The 19,043-nt window shown below is 42.3% G+C and overlaps 1 protein-coding gene across 1 annotated transcript in view; it reads right to left on the bottom strand.

Annotated features, from left to right (window-relative positions):
* LOC145343133 (solute carrier organic anion transporter family member 3A1-like) overlaps positions 1 to 19,043 on the bottom strand; it is a 295,740-nt gene that overhangs the window by 156,323 nt on the left and 120,374 nt on the right. The window lies entirely within an intron of this gene.

Genomic DNA, 19,043 nt, shown 5'->3' with positions numbered 1-19,043 from the left:
CGTTAAAGGCAGCATATAAATGCAATTTGTTGCAAAGTTCTCAGTGAGGCACATATCCAATTAGAGCCAAGGCTTCTGTTCTTACTTCCCCGGGCAGATAATTCAAAACTCTCCTTCCAACCGTGTAACTTTTACTCTTTAGTTTCTTTCAATCAATATAAATGAAAACTAGATGGACAATCCGCCCCAGCAGTTTTCAGTCCAAACTACCTGCAATGTAGGAAGGATTATTACTTACGTGGCGAAAAACTGCAGCAGGCGACGGTGCAGAGGGACCTCGGGGTCCTTGTGCATGAGTCGCAAAAACCCAGCTTGCAGGTGCAGCAGGTGATCAGTAAGGCGAATGGGATGCTGGCCTTCATAGCGAGGGGGATTGAATATAAAAGTAGGGAGGTCTTGCTGCAGCTGTATAGGGCATTGGTGAGGCCGCAGCTGGAGTACTGTGTGCAGTTATGGGCGCCGTACTTATGCAAGGATATTTTGGCCTTGGAGGGAGTGCAAAGGAGGTTTACTAGGCTGATGCCGGAGTTGAGGGGGTTGAGCTATGAGGAGAGGCTGAATAAACTAGGCTTGTACTCGTTAGAGTTTAGAAGAATGAGGGGAGATCTCATTGAGACATATAAGATGATGAATGGGATGGATAGGATAGAGGTGGAGAGACTCTTCCTGCTCAGAAAGAATAGTAGGACTAGGGGGCACAGCCTCAAGATAAAGGGGGGGCGGTTTAGAACGGAGTTGAGGAGGAACTTCTTCACTCAAAGGGTGGTGAATCTCTGGAATTCTCTGCCTGTTGAAGTGGTGGAGGCTGCCTCGCTCAATATTTTTAAGACGCGGGTTGACAGGTTTTTGATAAGCGAGGGGATTAAGGGTTATGGGGAGAGGGCGGGAATGTGGAACTGAGCCACGACAGATCAGCAATGATCTTATTGAATGGCGGGGCAGGCTCGAAGGGCTAGATGGCCTACTCCTGCTCCTATTTCTTATGTTCTTATGTATCTGAATATTACATTTACTTGTTACATACCCACTATGGGATGCTTATTGGTAGTCAAATGGTATGGTAACAACTTGCCACATCCTTTACATACAGGAGGCAGCCAGTAACAACCAAAAGAGAACTAGGGCTTCTAACTTTCGACATCCGACCCCATATGAGGAAGAAGCTCTTCAGATCCTGGGGGCCTTAGAGAGCATCAAAAAAAAGGAATGCATTGAACAGATGACAGACAGTTATGAACCTCCGCTGTTGCTCCTTCCCATTCATTTGCTTCCAAAGAAATGATGGCCTAAAACACTTGATCTGGCTAATTCTTGTGCTTTTTTCCCTCTTCTCTTTCTCCCCTGTGCCAAAGGAAGATATGTTAAGCCCCATTACATCGTGTCATGCCAGCACATCATATCACATCACACACTGTTATTCACTTTCTCCCTCCCAAGCACCAGATCAGATGTGTCCAACAAGGGGCTTCCTACCCCCATTAAATTCAACATTGGAAATGCATGGTGCATAAAGATAGTTCATGATGCTGATGTGACTGATCGCATTAGTTCAACTGGGGGATAATACCCAGCTGCAAATTGGGCATTAACTATTGGTAAATTACAGCACAATTCTAATTTTAATAATTTTGCAGATGCGTTTAACGCCTAATTTTTAGCCTGTAGTCCAGATATTCGCACCTTTCACCACACTGAGTAATTTAAAATATAATAAATAATAGAATAAACTTTGCTCAATTGAAAACTTATTTTTCTTTCTAAAGGGGGCCCTTAACAGAACCTCTCGTGAGGGGCCTGGATATTTTCTGTATTGATGTGAATTTGAAGTGAAATGTATAAACCTAAAAACACACTAACAGATGGAAAAGTAAACTAAACATTTAATTATAATCTAAAAAAAATAAACCTACAGGCATGGCAAGGATGGAGCAGGAAATGGAATCACTCCGTTTTAACTGCATAGTCTTCCCCTGCCAATAAGGAAGTTAAAATTTTAACATTTTATTTTGAGATTGTTTTTACAATTTTCCTTGTCGATCTTTTCTCTTTATTTCTCTGCCAATACTTAGTCAATTAGCAGGCTTTGTGCCATGTGTTTTGACATTCAAATTATTTGGAGTATTTACAATATTAGCGCAATAAGTTCCCATATGGGAATCTCCCGATACATTTCTGTTCAACAAGGGGGAAGAGATCTTGGTGAATGCTAAGCAAGTCAGGCTGCACTAGAACCTCATTGATCTGTCTCGCCTTACCCTCATACCCTTGCTTACAGTCAGGAGCACACTTATTTATTTTAGTCAAAGCAGCTCTGATGGCACATGTTCTGAGTCAGTGGTGAAGAAACAATATACCGTGTAATCTGCTGCATTGAGGCTGGAAACTAAGGTGCAGCACAGGGCTGTCACTACTAGCAACAAGTATAATTGGATGCACTCTCAAGCTGCCTCTGCTTTCTTCCACTCTGAAATTCTTGCCTAAGTGGAGGGTGTTTTTGAGTTTGCAAACCTGGCTAAGATCATCACTGTCACTTCACCCACAACACTACCACAGGTATCAGAGTGGGTATTTGAGTACTGTGACAGTACTGAGACAGTCTCTTCCTTCTATGCTGTTCCTAATGGACAATTGCATAAGATAAATCAAGAAACAGAGTCTGTATTACAGACAGGAAGGATGATAGAAAGATCTGAGAATGAGACCAATTGTTGCGCATGGGAAGAAGGTAGAGAAGGAAGCTTGAAGCATGTCAAGTGTACTGTACTCACAGCCCAGATGCCAGAGAACAAAGTGAGATTTTTTTAAGTTTATTTGTGTCACAAGTACGCTTACAGTAACACTGCAATGAAGTTATTGTAAAACTCCCTAGTCGCCACATAATGGCACCTGTTCGGGTACACTGAGGGAGATCAATGCACCTAACCACCTGGGTGTCCTTGTGCACCAGTCGCTGAAGGTAAGCATGTAAGTGCAGCAGGCAGTAAAAAAGGCAAATGGTATGTTGGCCTTCATTGTGAGGGGTTTTGAGTACAGGAGCTGGAATGTGTTGTGGCAATTACACAGGGCCTTGGTGAAGCTACACCGAGAATATTATGTGCAGTTTTGGTCTCCTTTTCTGAAGAAGGATATTCTTGCTCTTGAGGAAGTGCAATGAAGGTTTACCAGGCTGGTTCGAGGGATGACAGGACTGATGTATGAGGAGAGATTGACTAGGTTAGGATTGTTTTCGCTAGAATTCAAACAAATGAGGTGGATCTCATAAAGCCTTATAAAATTCTAACAGGACTAGACAGGGTAGATGCAGGAGAGATGGTCCTGATGTTCGGGGTGTCTAGAACCACGGGTCATAATCTGAGGATTTTGGGTAGGCTATTTAGGATGGAGGTGAGGAGACATTTCTTCACCTAAAAGAATGGTGAGCCTGTGGAATTCATTACCACAAGAAGTAGTTGGTGCCAAAACATTGAATGTATTCAAGAGGGGGCTAGATATAGCACTTGGGATAAATGTGTTCAAAAGGTTATGGGGAGAAAACAGGATTAGGCTACTGAGTTGGATGATCAGCGATGATCGTAATGAATGGCGGAGCAGACTCAAAGGGCCAAGTAATTTCCTCCTGCTCCTATCTTCTATGTTTAGCCAGCACGTCTTTCAGATCGTGGGAGGAAACCGGAACACTTGGGAGAAACTCACGCAGACACAGGGAGAATGTGCAGATATCACACAGACAGTGGCCTGAGCGGGAATTGAAGCCAGGTCCCTGGCACTGTGAGGCAGCAGTGCTAACCACTGTGCTATCTGAACACTGATCAGCATAATATTTGACCCAGGCGCCAACAGTATTAAAGTGTATCACTCCCCAGACTCATCATTTCCACAGGAAAGGCTGTCAAAAGGATGCTTAATGCTCCACCTGTCATTTTGTACACATCTGCACATAAGAATTTACATATTTGCAAATCAGATCAGTGAAAAAAAGTATTCATGGCCTGCAAATTCTAAATTTGTTAGCAGCGTAGCTCAATTCCAGCAATCTTTGTGGAAACTTTTGATCAATTTCCTGTTGGGTTAAAACTGGTATCCTTTGAATAATTTAGTAAAGTGTGGTCCCTCGTACATTCGATCTTTGAGTTGCAGTGTAACTGCAGTTTTAAGAATGGGAAGTTTTTTTAAAGCAGTTCTAGTACTATGAATATACACATACATAGCTTAAAGGGTTCTATTCAATTTGCCATGATAACATTTGATGATCAATATCATGCGAGAAACATTCCCCAACATTGAATAACATTCCAGTTATTAGACAGGAAATTTGAATCTTGTGCTGCATATCTCTTTCTCAATGTCTAGGTTTCCTGCCACAACACAGACATTGATACATAAAAACATAGAAACAAGAAGCAGGAGTATGCCATTCAGCCCTTTGAGCCTGTTCCGCCATCCATGAGAATCATGGCTTATCATCAATACCCCCTCCCTGCGCCCCCCCCCCCCTCGCTCCCCCCCCCCCCCACCCCGTTCTCCCCATATCCCTTGATCCCTTTAGCCCCAAGAGTTATACAATGTTTTGGTCTCAACTGCCTTCTGTGGTGGTGAATTCCACACATTCACCACTCACTGGGTGAAGAAACTTTTCTATTCCTGATATATGTGGTACACATTTTTATTTTCATTAGTTATAGTCTAATAATATTGCACAATCCACAATGCAAATATTGCAGTCCATGATTATGATGAAAAAAATTAATAAGATGAATAATAAAAGGGAGGAAACAAGTGATGGGATAAGACTAGGTGGCTCATGTTTAAAAGGAGAGAGGTTTGATCTAAAGTGTTTTTATTTTGTTACATCTGTGACTCAGTTTTCTCCAAGAAGAAAATCTGATAGTTAACGGGCTATTCCAAAAATGCTTCCACTAATCGACACATTTTATGAATATAATTTGCATCCTTACTTTTCAGACTGAATAGTTTCCGTGATTATAACCTATTAACCTTGAATTTTCTAATTCCAGCTGTTTGATGTCTTTTCAACTGGCGCTCTGATTTATTTATTTCAGAAGGTTTCACCACATGCTCCTTGATGCTCACTAGTTAGCTGAAGTAAATGGTTTCATTTCAACCTTAGTGGAGTAGTCTGATTATCCCATTTCCTTTTGTTTTTCCCCAGATTCCAGAGTGAGAAAATTAGAAACATTATGTTGGCGACATAGCTCCAATTGAAGCTTGTTAGGGCACCAGAGGCACAAACAGGTCATCTGGACCTGAAATCAGTATCCCAGAATGCCTGTAGCCAACATCCTGTTCAGCTTAACTGAAGTAGAATAGGGAAATCAGTGGTTGGTATCTCTTCCCATTGCCCTATTTACACGTGAGCAATGTTCTGGCAGCTAGTTCCACACTGTCAAAAGATCTATTGGAAATTATTACGCCTGGTATATGTGTAAATCCAGAAAAGTCAGTGAGCACTGTCAATTATAAACAAGTCTGTTTATAACTATATAACTATAAGTCAACTACATCTTCAAGTAGCAGTAATTTGCTGACAGATGTTGATGACTAAATAGTCAATTAACAACCCCAACCATCGCCTCGTGACAGTCAAAGAATTAAGAATATGAGATACTACTGTATGTCACACAATACAAAACCACATACAATATGGGCAAAATTTAATGCCCTCCCCCAAGGTGAGTTGGGAGGCCAGGGTACATTTAACTGAGTTAGAAGGCCTGCTACGTGGGTCACGAAACGGCAACACAAATTCAGCGATAATCGTGCAAACATCCAGAACAATAGGTCACCCTAGGTGGGGCTCAGTAAAGAGACTGTGCAATCTGATAACACAGAACTACAGGACAAAATTCGATAAGAGAACACAAACTCTGTCTAATCTGAAAACACACAAGAATTAGAACATTGGTCTGATATCAGACATACATTACACAGGGAATGTAGGAGACCATACAGAGGACAACAGGGTCTTCACTTTAGCCAGTCTGTTCCCAGTAAATAACAACTGAAATCACAAACATTGACTGACAAAACCGGGCACCAATTGATTTCCGGTTGGATTTCCAGGTTGTTCTGGTTTCACTCCATGGTGTATACCAGCTACTCCAATTTCAGGCCTGTAAGCCACAACTACCGTTTTCGGACAGTTTCAACTGATTTTTCCTTCCGGGAAACTCCTTTGTCATTTTAAGATACCAATGTAAAAGTGGGACATTAGGAATGTGGATTTATTTACATCAATTGTTACAATGGCTATATTTAACTAGACGTTCTGGTTATTTCTGAAATTCAGAATGTCACTGTGAATTTGCAGTCACAACACTTGGCTACATGCACACTGCTGCTATTCCTGGGGCTGAATTATTTTTTCCCTCGGGTATGTGTATGGGAAATGGGCACAAAATACACTTCCAGCTGCAATCAGCCCCAGGGTGCGATTTCATGCCAACTGGCTAACTAACGGGGCCAGGCAGTGTGAAAAACGCATTCTGGAAGACTGAGCATTGCCGGGGAGGGCAGGAAAATGTTCACCTGCACCAAGTGAAACCACAGTGCAGGTGGGCACTTCCAACAAGCTCCCTGAAGGTTGATGACTGCCTCAGGGAGCTGCTAGATTGTTCCAATGACATTCGCACCAAAATAATCAGAATTAAGCAACGGACAGCATAACACTCAACCTTCAAACATTTTCTTTTATTTAATCCTAAACATGTTGTAATGGATTGGAAATGAAAAATCGTGAATGCCGCCTGGTCAATTAGCACGTTTGCCGAGCGTAAAAGCATGTGAAATTTGGCCATGTGAAATTTGGGCCACTTGCGTGCCTGATGGGCTTAACTGTGCTTTCAATTGTCGGTGGGCACACCTTGGACTCTCGCATGTACCTGCTGACAGAAATATCATACGAGGGCGCCATGACGTCAGAACGTGTGCCCAACTTCTTCTCACAAGTTTGTGCGAGTTCAGATCAGGCAAGCTCCCTCAAGGTCTATAAAATTCTCTCCTGGGTCCCAGGAAGAAACAGATTCTGAAAAATTTTATTTCCCCTTGCAACCAATGATGTCACTGCAGAGAATTATTTTGGGAGCTGTGGCACAACTATTACATTTTTACTTTAAATAGACTCAGGACATCATTCAAAGCAGTCATGTGATCTGGGTCAGTAAACAGCTGGAGATGAATAGGTATAAACTGTTTGTCGCCTGTGATCTGTACTGGTACCATTTGTACTAATGACATGAATGAAGAGATTTAGGGTTGGATGTCCTATGCAGCTGACACTAAACTTGAAGTACATTGTGTAAATGGGAGCAGGCAGTCTGAGGTCATTCATTTTGTGATTTTATTTTCTTCATGGTGAGAGGCTAAGTTGTGAAGGAGTGAAAGGCTTTTGGGTCAATGTATATCACCAAACACCAGTGCATTGGGACAAAGAATATCAACAAGGCCAGTGGATTATTGATCGTTATCTCAAGAAGACTGAAATAGCAAAATGAGGAGCTGGGGGTTCAGCTGTGCAGATCCAGGATCAGACCCCACCCAGGGTTCAATTTTGAGCATCAGAAAATTGGAACCCAGGCCTAAACGGTTAAATTGCTAAGACTGGCTGCATAAACCTGGTTCATAATGCTCTGAGTTTAGAAAGGCGTGGGATGATCTAATGGAGAAATGTAAAATAATTTGAGATTTTGATAGGGGAAATACAATGGTTGGTATTTTCCGCCCTTTCCCACTGGCATGATCTTCTAGTCCCGCCGAAGGTGACCCCCTCACAGCAAGTTCCCCGGTAGCAAATCAATGAGCCATGTAAAATGTCGTAGACATCTGCGGGACCAGAAGATATCACCAATGGCGAGTCACCTCCGCAGCCAGAAAAAAAAGCCGTAGAAGGGCTGGAAAATCCTTCCCGCTAACAGAAGGGATTTCTATTCCAGGGTCAGGAACCCAATGCCAGGACGAGTTCTGGGTTGCAATCCAGTATGTTCATCATATAGTACCTCGGTTATTAATAGACCAGGCTACTTAACAACAAGGGACGACTCTGTTTGTCCATTTAAGAACAGCGGGCAGTTTCCCAAGTCTGGATGTCCGATAGGAGCCAAGGTTGGAGCTTACTTAATGGACAGACAGAAGGCATCAGGACATGAAAGAAAAGGTCAGATTTATTTCCAAGTTGAAATCCGGCCACCTCAGCCTGGCTGTGACCGTGGATGGATAAAGCCCTCAAATTGAGGACGGCCTTTTCCCCACATCAACTGGGATAGTCGATCAACATGTGGGCTTTGCAGTCACCATGCTTCTGGGCAACTACAACTGCTTGTGGATGAGTAACCATTCTGTCTTTGACCCAGCCTCTTTTAAAATGGCTTGAGGTTAAGATCAAGCATAGATCCAGCAAGACCTCGGATCCCAACCCTCAACAAACTGAAAATCTCACCCAATGAAACTATTTCCTCTGGTGGAGTATTCCCAAATAAGAGATCATAATGTTAAAATTATAGCAGGACCAATACACAGTTAGATCAACCAGATCTCCAAATGTGCAGGTAGTTAGTATTGTCCAATGAAACAGGTTATATTTCTCCAAGTACCCATCTACTAGCTAAATTCGTGCCAATAAATCTGCGTAATGCAATTCTGTGACATCAACGACACAGGATCATGAAGCAAGGCTGCAGTGATTTACACAAAACATTTGTTCAAACTATCTGACTATTAATCTCAGCGAATTCACTGCACTTGGAAACATTTTGGCAGTTACATTTGCATGTCTAAAGCAAGGCATTTAAAAAAACTTCACCAAGCAGCTAATGGTTTGTTTTATCTGATTGTTCCTAACAAGCAAACAACAGCAACATTAATGTGCACAAATCTCAGTTGGCAATAGGAGTGCTCAAGTCCCAATGTCATTGACTCAACCATAACTTAAGGTTTGTGTTGGTGTTAAGTGGCCTATAAAACTGAGCTCCATGGCACGAGGTCAATTACAGCACAGTATCAGAAAGTTACACCCAATCTACTCAATCACTAGTTACATACTTCTTTTATTTGAAGTATTTCTATCTGCTAAAAGTGGTATATCTTTTAAAGTGTTACGTGTGAATCATAAACCGACAGTCATAATGTTCCTATGGATCACTTGTTCAACAAAGCCCTAAGCAGATATTCTGTTGAAGGATAAACCATGACGTCAGGCCAGTACCTACAGGTACTGAACACGTGGGAACTGATACAGACAATGCTACATTGGAGTGTGAAAGCTGGGTAATTTGAGCTCCCGGGTCTCATTTTACTGTTGTCTCATAGACAGCCTGCCTAAAGTCAACAGGAATGGTGTAAAGGCCTGTGGGAGAAATCGCACAGCTGTGGGCACAGTTCCTGGTGAGGTAACTGCAAGGGCACCAGGAATGCTCATAATCAGGAGAGGATAAAGCCCTGAGTCAGGGCAGTTACAATATCTTCTTTAAACTTACAAAAAAATTTCCAGGGAAAGAACTTAGCTCAGGCTCTTACTGCAGACCTAGTCCCCCTCTAATTTCTTTTCACTGTGAGTGCCCCAAATATCTGCCACCTTTAATTTTTTTGTGTGGCCACACACGCACAATATCTTAAAGACACAATTTGTGAGTAGCCTGTGTGTGTTTTCCTGGTTGCTTTGCAACTACACGTGCAGCTCACGAGAAACATTGACTTAGCCAACGTGAAGTTAAACTTGCAAACACAGTTTGCCTCTTTACACTCCTGCTTGTCTGGGGCTGCAGCTGTTCCAAAGCCATAAAAAGTATCAGTTAAAATGGAGAATGTTCTGAGGAGTTCAGCAACAGTGCAAACAGCACCCGTATGTCTTTTTAACTCTCAGCTCCCCAACTCCCACCAGTAGGCTAGAATAAACTGCTGGAAATATTAAAACACCCTGGCTGACTGATTACCACAGTTTAACCAACTGTAAACCTTCCAAGTGGCTGCAAAGTGAAAAGTTAAAAATAATACAATTCATACAGCAACTAGTCAAACATTACTTTTTGAAAAATTCCAACTATTTAATTTAACCCACGTATCACCCCGACCTTTATGATATGTTTTGTGTCCGTAAGTCCAGATGGTGTATTTTTCATCAATTCATTACAAATCTATCATATGTGTTCTTCTGCGTTCCAATTTTCTACTTTCTGAATCTTCGGATTTACTGGTGGAATTCTAAAAGCGAATTACTGGTTCTACAATATTAAAATAATCAATAACATTTCACTTCACTGCAAACTGGTGAAATGAGTGAAATATCCCATGGTTCAACAATCCGTTAAGGAATGAGCACAATTTGGCTTGATTGCAGGCCTTATGAACAGTTCTGTTACATTTTTTTGTGTGTGTGACCAGCCTCTGGAATTGTCAAGAAAGGCTTCACACTTCGTTGGGAACAAGGAAGGAATTATTGATAAGAGAAACTTCAGTACAGGAGGATTGCAACTTCGGGCTGCCTTGGAGCAGGACTCTAGTCTTTACATGCGTACTTCATGGCTTCTAGGTGATCCTGCCTGAGCAAGGACTCCACCCTATGGTGTGATCACTCACTCTCAGATTCCATTGATCCCTCAAGTGAGGTGACTCACTTTTGCTGTACTGTCTTAAAGAGACAGGCACCACATACACAACAAGCTCAGAGAGTAAATAACTGATAACAGGGCAAACAAGAACAATGGATTTGTTGAAAGTATATTTAGAGGACAAAGATAATATCTTTCGAGAGTTTTAAAACTGATCATGGGGAACTGCAACAGTAAGAAACATGGCGAGAGGCTGTAATGGTACAACTGATCAAGGGCAGCAAATGTGCACAATGGCTATACAGAACTTTGCAAGGTGAAATTTAACACAAGCATGGGTTCACCTCCATAGTTTAAACTAGTAATCCAACATAGCTTTGGGTACTTTATATCAAAGGAGAATCTTTTCGGACTGTGAGGTTATGCCAGGGCCATCCCGGAAAAAGGATATAAAGAAAAAGTTTTTGAAAATGCCATTGTATCATAGAATCACGACAATGCAGAAGGTGGCAACTCAGACCATCGAGTCTGCACCAATTCTCTGACAGATTATTTTATTCGAGCCTTCTGCTCTGCCTTACCCCTGTAACTCACATTTACCATGGCTAATCCATCTAACCTTCACATCTTGGGACACTAAAGCGCACTTCTTTTTACCATGGCCAATCCACTTATCCTGCACATCTTTGGAATATTGCATGAAGCCAGAGTGACCGGAGGAAACCCATTCAGACATGGGAAAAATGTGCCAACCCCACACAAGCAGCCGTCCAAGGCTGGAATTGAACCCGAGTCCCTGACTGAGAGGAGCAGTGCTAAGTATTGTGCCACCAAATCAGTGGTGGAGAGGAGGTCTCTCAAGAATGCATCCATGCTGACTTCAGTTTAACACCCCTGGGGAAAACTTTGCAAAGGTGCAGGGCACAAAGAAGAGAAAACAAAAGGAAGAACTGTTTGCACATGCAATCTGTCCTTTCCAAACTGGATCAGTGCTCAATACTTGTCACAGTCATATGCTTTTGCTTACAACTAGTATGCTGTTACCATCTAAATCACTGATTAAATTCACAGCATTTTGTTGCAGTCTATCCTAGTTAATTGATACAACAACAAATTGTGTTAAATTAATATTAAATTATATACTACCAAATACTAAAATTAAATTAAATACCACTGAGACTGAGATATTCCAAGCAATAGGCCACCAATCTGCCCCATGCATTACAGATTGCCCACCTCCCCATTCCCAAACTGCAGCTAAGCCTCATCCTAAACCTCTGCTTGCACAGCTGGTGTCACCAGATTCACAGACTTATTTCGGTTTTAATCTCTATTCAGCCTGCAAATTTGGCCATTGACACCACTTCCAAATGCAGTTCCATGTCTTAATTCAATGTTTGGGAACACCAAGAGCATCAACTTTAGAATTCATCCCCATCCCCCACTTCCTGGGCATTCTGTCCCACTATATTCACAACTTACCCTCAGTTTCACCCCAGCAAGCAAGACTGCAAGAGGTGCATTTATCTAATTGTTGAAAGCGTACTTTCCAGACTTTACAGCGACAGGGTGCTACCTCTTAACTCTCTGTGCTGACTTTCAGGAAACAACAGCAAGATGAAAGACATCCAAAACACAGTTGCTGCCAATACCCTACATTAGTTTGCTGTCAGACAACCAAACCAACCAGCAACTGCTGAGCTTTGAGCACATAAGATGAGTACAAGGCTCACTGAGGCACAGGAAATAAGATTTGTTCTAACATGATTGAAGCATGTAATTAGTACTGCAGATGTTGATCACCTGTCTGGAACCATTGCATGCTTGCCTGTTTCATACTGACAGGCAGAAGATTTATCATAATTCCTACTAACCTACTTAAAGAAGGATCTTTTCAAACTACAGAGAACCTTTCATGTTACTTTCCCAGTAATTTAATGATATCATCTCCTTCAAGAGAAACTACTTGTACGTACCTCAATAATAACTCATATTATACTGACAGACTAAGCTGACTCTTTCTATAAAAAGATGAAAATGAATATAGGCCAATATAAGCCTTCCATTAAAATTTCTGTAGCATCAATTCTTTAAGTGATTGGATTTACTTAGTCCAAAAATTAAATTGGGCTACCAAAGGTTGAACAGTTCCATGTTATTGCCATCTTTCTAAAGCCTTCTGCTATTATTAACATATTGGCCCACGACATCCGGGTTCCCCAGTGTCACATTTGGAAAGGTACCCCAATGACACACTGGGGAAATCCCTCCAGATATTCCCTTGTAAGGATTTGCCCAGCAATCTTCCAGAAGCACTAACTTCCTCTGGACAATTGGGAATCATTCTACAAAAGTGATTTAAACTGCTAACTATGGATGGTTCTGTCAGCTTTACCCTGATTGTAACTCTTTTTCAGAGTAACTAAGAATAACGTCTCTTCTAATTCCAGAGTAACTACCTAAACACCCAGTTCCCGCCTTGCAAGGGGCTCACCACCGCAAACTCTGTCCCAATCCAACCTGCTCTCCAGCTCTGACCCTCCACCTCTTAGTCCAACACCTCCTCTGGTTCCATCCGACTCCCCGACCCCTCCCAGTCCTATTCCCCCACCGCCCCCCCCCACACCCACACATACACCCACACACACACTCCCCCAGTCCAAACCCCTTCCAGCGCTGGACCCCCCTTATCAATCTTTTCTGGTCCACCCCACCCCCCCGCCTCCACCCGCCGAACCACCTTCCTGGCCTGACCATTACACCAGCCACCCTTCCCCTGCCTCTTACCAGTGAAACTTACCTGCTCCTTTGTTCTTTTAAACATCACCTTTATGGCAGCTACAGCCATAACGCCAATGGTTTTGCATCAGGGGCAATCTCGCAATAGCACTGACCTAATTAAATTAGTACCCTTTCATTGTGGAATCTGCTAAAGAGAAGCAATTGCATGAATAGTTAGACTTGCCTGCATAATTCCAATAGCCCACTAAAATACATCCACTTCTAAAATTTGAGTAGCATAATTCTTTTGACGGAGTCATAGGATGTGAGCATCATTGGCAAGACCAACATTTATTCCCCATTCCTAATTGCCCTTGAGAAGGTGGTGGTGAACCATCTTCTCGAACCGTTTTTAGTCCGTGACGTAGGCATTTCCACAGTGAGGATTGGAAGGAATTCCAGGATTTTAATGTAGTACCGGAAAGGTCTGCTAGTTGGTCCAACATTTATTGCCCCATCCCTAACTGCCCTCCATTTCAGATTGAGCATTGAGAGTCAACCACATTAATGTAGGTCTGGAGTTACATGTAGGTCAGACTAGGTAATGATGGCAGATTTCCTTCCCTAAAGAATATTAGAGAACCATTTAGATTTTTATGACAATCGACAATGGTTACATGGTCATCATTAGACTTTAAATTCCAGATTTTTATTGAATTTTAATGTCACCATCTGCCTAGCAAGCTTTGCCCTGCATAATATCTATTTATTATTCTACAGCCAGTCATTTTAATTGATTCATTTTTAAAATCTGTTGCCAATCAAATTTACAATTATCCTATAGACATAATCTTAATAGCTTCTTCCATCTTAATGACAACAGGGTATGTAGAATGGATCCATCTTGAAATTAATTATCAAAAGGGAAAGGATCAGTAGAGATATGCAGGGGGCATGGGTGGCTAACGTAACTGCCTCGACCACTGAGATGGTCGAGACAGTTATACTAGCCACATTTAAGACTTATCTTGATAGACATATGAACAAACAGAGAATAGAGGTATATAAGCGGTTGGTTTAGACAGGTAAATGTGATTGGCGCCAGCTTGGAGGGCCAAAGGGCCTGTTCCTGTGCTGTGCTGTACTTTGTTCTAATTCCTCACCTCTTTGAGAAGGTGGTGGGTGCATGGGGGGAAGAGTTATAAGATTAGCTATTTGTTTTTGGTTTGTATTGCAAACCCAGCCTGTTAATTTGTTATTGATTTCAGACATACATTTGGAAATAATTTAAATTCCTTACTTGTGGAACTTTACCAAAACCGTTTCAAAATCCAAGCATATTATTTTTGGCTTGTTTTGATTGAACCACAAAAAAATCAGGAGTTTCAGGTTTGATGCTCCGTTCAACCAAAATGTCACAATGCAACCTCTAAGTTGAATAAGTGTACACTGAAACCTAAGTTCAACCTTACTTTGTGCTAGAAAGCTTCATTATGTTGCCCAGAGTCAGAAGGTACACTGACCTGGTGAACATTGAAGTGCTCCATGCCCACAGCTATATCTGCAAACAGCAAGTGGCGTGATGAATTTTAATTAATAACTGGCTCATCACACCACAATATTACTGTCAAGGCTAGTAAGATGCAGGCTTGATACCCGCCCTCTCCCTGTTGAAATTCAGATTTGATGTATGCTGCAATGGGAAGGCACTGAGCAGAAGGCAAATGCTTCCCCACAACTGGAAGACAGTCACGATCATCACTTACTGAGTCCAGGAGACCTCTGGGCATCCACTCAGAATGACCTGAATGATGAACCATATCAACATTACACACTCATGTAAAACAACCCTGACGTACTAGCAAGTCCTCAAAAAAGTGTTTATGGATGAAATAGATTACGGATGTAGGGCCTTTGAATAGCTTTAAGGCAAAGGTAGATTGTTATTTGATAAACAAGGGGGTGAAAGGGGCCAGAAGTTACAATCAAATCAGCCATGATCTTACTGAATGTCAGAGCAGGTTTGAGGGGCCAAATAGCCTATTCCTGTGTCTAATTTGTATGTTCCTATGTAAAAACAGAAGGCTGTAAGTGTAAAGGTTTTATGAAAACTGTTGCCTGTGACAATGATTTCCCCAAAGACTGCTTTCATTTTATAATGAAAGAAGGAGGAAATGACTCATTTACTATAATGAGCACATCATTTCATTAAAATGCACAGGAAATACGCACTCCTTAAAATTACAGGAATCCCCATTACTTTAACACACTTGGAAAGCTTACATACATATTCCTGCACCTCTCCTGATCTTGTCATCCAACATACTGAAAAAAAAATGGACTTGTTCACAATTACCCAAGTACAATAAGACACTGATATGCCACCAATCCACTAAGGTATTTAATTCCACTTGCCACCCAGTAGATCAACCTGAAAATGTGTTTTGTGGGTCATCCGTCAATAATAAGAACATAAGAACATAAGAAATAGGAGCAGGAGTAGGCCATCTAGCCCTTCGAGCCTGCCCCGCCATTCAATAAGATCATGGCTGATCTGTCGTGGCTCAGTTCCACTTTCCCGCCCTCTCCCCATAACCCTTAATCCCCTCTCTTATCAAGAACCCATCAACCCGCTTCTTAAAAATATTTAGCGAGGCAGCCTCCACCACTTCAACGGGCAGAGAATTCCAGAGATTCACCACCCTTTGAGTGAAGAAGTTCCTCCTCAACTCCGTTCTAAACCGCCTCCCCTTTATCTTGAGGCTGTGCCCCCTAGTCCTACTGTCTTTTTTGAGCGGGAAGAGTCTCTCCACCTCTATCCTATCCATCCCATTCATCATCTTATACGTCTCAATGAGATCTCCCCTCATTCTTCTAAACTCTAACGAGTACAAGCCTAGTTTATTCAGCCTCTCCTCATAGCTCAATCCCCTCAACTCTGGTATCAGCCTAGTAAACCTCCTCTGCACTCCCTCCAGGGCCAAAATATCCTTGCGCAGGTGCGGCGCCCAAAACTGCACACAGTACTCCAGGAAAATAATGGGAAGTAATTCTCTCACTACACAATAGTGATTTTGATGTTTCCTTATTTTTTGTTTTTAAGATGCGGGTTGATGGGTTTTTGATAAGAGAGGGGATTAAGGGTTATAGGGAGAGGGCGGGAAAGTGGAACTGAGCCACGACAGATCAGCCATGATCTTATTGAATGGCGGGGCAGGCTCGGAGGGCTAGATGGCCTACTCCTGCTCCTATTTCTTATGTTCTTATTCTCAACATGTGGACATCCCTAGTAAAGGTGGCATTTATTGTCAATCGCTGGTTGCCCTAAGAAGATAGAAGTGGGCCTTCCTTCTGAACTGCAAGGGACTTGCAAGGTCACTTCAGAGGTCAATAAAGAGTTAATATGAGCCTACAGTCACACACAGGCCACACCAGATAAAAGAGATTGGTTTCCTTCTGTGAAAGGCAAATGGTGAACCAGTTGGTTTTTACAACAATCCACCAGTTTCATGGTCGCTTTTCCTGATATCAGCTTTATATCAGATTTATTTTAAAACAAAGTTTAAATTCTCAAATTGTCATGGTAGGACGAATAGTGAACCTACAGGAGAAAGTTTGGAGTCAAAACAATTCAGGAAGTTGAATCCAAAGACCTGTGTGAAATGACCAGTTGAACCACTAAACTGTTATAACAATGGGCGCACAATAGCACAGTGGTCAGCATTGCTGCCTCACAGTGCCAGGGAGCCAGGTTCAATTCTGGCCTTGGGTCACTGTCTGTGTGGAGGTTGCATGTTCTCCATGTGTTTGCATGGGTTTCCTCCGGGTGCTCCGGTTTCCTCCCACATTTCAAAAGATATGTGGGTTAGGCTGGTTGGCCATGCTAAGTTGACTCTAGTGTAAGGGGGGTTAAAGAGTAAATTAGGATTACAGGAATAGGGCCTGGGTGGGATTGTGGTCAGAACAGAATTGATGGGCCAAATAGCCTTCTTCTGTATAGTCGGGATTCTATGATTTAAATGTAAAGGCTGAAATGAATGAATGAACCAAAGCCAGTCAAAATACCTGCCTGTTTATAGCTTCAGGTTGCCAAACAGAATTAACAATGAGTTTCACACACTGGCAGAAAGGTCACAAACTGCGTATTGCCCACCTGTGCACATTCGGCACCATGTTACCCAGACTTTATAAGTAGAAACATAGAATGCAAATGCAGGAAGCTACGGTGAATCTTTATAAATCACTGGATTTGCCTGAATTAGAGTGTTGTGCTGAAAGTAACACTTCACTCCTGGCAAATCTGAAGGTGGAAGACGACATTACTAGAAGCAAGACAGACCTACGCGATGTGGCCAGCCGGCCCACTTATCCACCAGAGCCTGAGGAGGATGGGGCTTGTCCCTCCTTAACAGGTCCCTTGGACCAACTGGAGAGCCCTTTCAAGGTGTAAACCACACTTCCCACGTTTACCTCCACATTAATTGTTCAGCTCAACCACACACCCTGCCTCTGCAATTCCTCCACCAACCCCTCACCACTGTCCCCTCCCTGCCGTTCCATCCTGTTACACTTACCTCTCTCTTGGGATGCAGCAGCAATCCCGGGTGAAAACTCCAGTGTCAGGTTGGTATCTCTGATTGGCCAGGAGCTCTCGGAGGGGCATAAATTCTACCTTCAGTCTATTAATAACCAATTGACTGTTAAATGTCTGTGGGGGAGCCACTCTTCCCATAATAGTTTAGTCAGGATGGTGGGGGGGTGGGGGGGGGGGGGCAGTTCCCCATTTAATCCAGCCCATTATGTCCAATTTTGGGTATCACACATTAGGAACAATGTGAAGACATTGAAGAAATTGACAACAACAATTCCAGAGATGAAGAATTTCAGTCATTTGGATTCTTTGGGGAAGCTGGGACTGTTCTCCTTAGAGGAGCCAAGGTAGAAAGAAGATAATGATAAAGCCATTGAAATAATAATGGATCTAGACAGAGTAGATAGGGGGAAACTGTTCCCCTTGGTGGAAGGGTCAAGAACCAGAGGACTCAGTTTTGAAGTGATTGCCAAAGGAACCAGAGGCAACATTTGGAAAACCTTTTTTACGCAACGCATGCTAAGTATCTGGAATGTATTGTTTAAATGATGCATGGTGAAGGCAGATTCAATTATGGCTTTCCAAAAGGAATTGGATGATTATCTGGAGAGCTATAAGCAAAGTGTAGGGGAGTGGAACTGGCTGAGTTGCTCTTGGAATAAATTAGCACAGACACAGAGGCCTGAATGGTCTCCATTTGAGATGTAGCCATTCTATGATTCTACCAGTGTGTTCAGATATGACTGATCTAAATTGAGTAAGAGGTCAACTCAGCTTTTGATGGAGGTTTGCTTTTACAATTCAGTGCCTTGGTTAGTTGATGATACATGTAATCTGTAACTAACTGATGTTTCCTTTTCCTTAGCAAACCGTGCCAAGAAACTGTATCTAATGACAAACGAGTCAATGGAAATTCACAGATTCAAAAATTAAACAACAAGGTATATGCAAAAACTTCAGTACAATAATTCACTGATAATTCAATTTTCTGGTATAGAGAACTCATTTAAATTACTTGGAGTTCTCTTATGTAGCACACAACATCTTCAGACAGCATTTTAATTCTGTCCAGTTGGCTTATCTGTGCTCCAGAACTTGCCACATCCCAAGCAAAATTGTTCCAGTGCTGTCACAATGTTGGCATCTACCTGGCAATGAGAGAATGCCCATAC

The sequence above is a fragment of the Carcharhinus amblyrhynchos genome, chromosome 5 (assembly GCF_965287045.1).
Source record: "Carcharhinus amblyrhynchos chromosome 5, sCarAmb.v2.hapA, whole genome shotgun sequence".
Lineage (NCBI taxonomy): Eukaryota > Metazoa > Chordata > Chondrichthyes > Carcharhiniformes > Carcharhinidae > Carcharhinus > Carcharhinus amblyrhynchos.
This window is presented reverse-complemented; position numbering and strand designations above follow the sequence as displayed.